Raw genomic sequence first — 2,456 nt, forward strand, 5'->3', positions numbered from 1 at the left:
TTACAACATAACACACTACTTGTAATAGAATTACAACATAACACACTACTAGTCATAGAATTACAACATTACACACTACTAGTCATAGAATTACAACATAACACACTACTAGTCATAGAATTACAACATAACACACTACTTGTAATAGAATTACAATATACCACACCACTGATTATAGAATTACAACATAACACACTACTAGTTATAGATTTACAACCTAACACACTAGTAGTTATAGTATTACAACATTACACACTACTAGTCATAGAATTACAACATAACACACTACTAGTCATAGAATTATAACATAACACAGTACTAGTTATAGAATTGCAACATAACACACCACTAGTCATAGAATCAAAACATAACACAGTACTAGTTATATAATTACAACATACCACACTACTAGACATAGAATTACAACATAACACACTACTAGTCATAGAACTACAACATAACACACTACTAGTCACAGAAATGCAGTATACCACACTACTTGTTATAGAATTACAACATAACACACTACTTGTAATAGAATTACAACATAACACACTACTAGTTATAGAATTATAACATAATATACTACTAGTTATAGAATTAAAATCTTACACACTACTATTTATATAATTACAACATAACACACTACTAGAATTACAACGAAACACACTACTAGTTATATAATTGCAACATAACACACTACTAGTTATAGAATTACAACATAACACACTACTTGTAATAGAATTACAACATAACACACTACTAGTCATAGAATTACAACATTACACACTACTAGTCATAGAATTACAACATAACACACTACTAGTCATAGAATTACAACATAACACACTACTTGTAATAGAATTACAATATACCACACCACTGATTATAGAATTACAACATAACACACTACTAGTTATAGATTTACAACCTAACACACTAGTAGTTATAGAATTACAACATTACACACTACTAGTCATAGAATTACAACATAACACACTACTAGTCATAGAATTATAACATAACACAGTACTAGTTATAGAATTGCAACATAACACACCACTAGTCATAGAATCAAAACATAACACCGTACTAGTTATATAATTACAACATACCACACTACTAGACATAGAATTACAACATAACACACTACTAGTCATAGAATTACAACATAACACACTACTAGTCACAGAAATGCAGTATACCACACTACTGGTCATAGAATTACAACATAACAAACTACTAGTTATAGAATTACAATAAAACACATTACTAGACATAGAATTACAACGTTACACACTACTAGTCATATAAATACAATATACCACACTACTGGTCATATAATTACAACATAACAAAACACCACACGCAGGCAACAATGGAAAATTGCTGCACAAATATGAGAAGCCTACAATGGAGAAGACGAAATCGTCCCACCCGCCAGAAATTCCACCCTTTCAATGTTTGTTCTAGTGATAGAAAGTAATCCACTGTAATAAAAGCAGACAACGAAAAGCAGTTTTCGGCACTTTATTTAAAAAAAGGTAAATAATTGTTAGATACAAAGAGTAAAAATGCTACGATTGCTAATTTGGTTAACATGTTTTCCTCAGATGGAAATTACAAGTACTGAATAATATATTGAAAATAGTATGAAATGAAACATTATTTTTCATACATTCAATTGACTAATGTTCCAAGCTATGGGGGAGTTGAGGAAGTATGGGTATTCTATTTATTTTTTGGAAAGAAAATGCGTCATTTCATTTGCCGCTACCTGGTTTATTTTACAAGAATACACTTTATTTTGCCAAATTAAAACATTAACACACGAAGTGATTCTGTCATCCTTAATATGCTGCATCATTGTCATCCTAGCGGGATTCATTGTTGGGGAACAACTTTGAATTACCACTAACATCACTGAATCAGTACCTGCATAGACAAAAACACTTTATGTTGCATTAGATCAGAATAAAAATACAAACAATTCGTAATTTGATACATTAGCAAAGATATATTTAAATTTTACCAAAGATCTCTAGGTCCTGCAAAGCAGATTGTATATCATCGGCCATTCGAGACATCATGAAAGTAGTTATTATCAAAGGGCACCTTGTTTCAATTCGTTGATCTTTTTTGCACCAATTTAGCTTTACATTCTTGAGATACTTTTCCATAAACGATTCAAAGCATGGTCGACATATGGCTGCTGTTTCAACACATTCGAAAGGACCCACGGTAGCTGCTTCTTGAATGAAAATGGAAAAAGGTGTGGAAAACCGTATATCTCGTGATCAGTCATCCCAAACATTACTTTGCTATACATAAATCTCATTAGACACACAATATGAAGTTGACAAATAAGGTAATGTTACAGGGATTTCAGCAATGTAAAATCAGCACTTCGTAAATTCGTTAATTTCCGTCTTTATCGCGATCTAAAATTTACTTAT

At 31.2% G+C, this 2,456-nt stretch overlaps 1 long non-coding RNA gene across 1 annotated transcript; it reads right to left on the reverse strand.

The window, feature by feature from the left end:
• Positions 1-1,515: 1,515 nt before the first annotated feature.
• On the reverse strand, positions 1,516-2,230 carry LOC130048444 (uncharacterized). The gene is made up of 2 exons (XR_008797230.1): positions 2,033-2,230; positions 1,516-1,935 (listed from the first exon to the last, which is right to left on the reverse strand). It is a non-coding gene; the product is annotated as an uncharacterized LOC130048444 (long non-coding RNA).
• Positions 2,231-2,456: the final 226 nt, after the last annotated feature.

This window comes from Ostrea edulis, chromosome 7 (genome assembly GCF_947568905.1).
Source record: "Ostrea edulis chromosome 7, xbOstEdul1.1, whole genome shotgun sequence".
Taxonomy (NCBI): domain Eukaryota; kingdom Metazoa; phylum Mollusca; class Bivalvia; order Ostreida; family Ostreidae; genus Ostrea; species Ostrea edulis.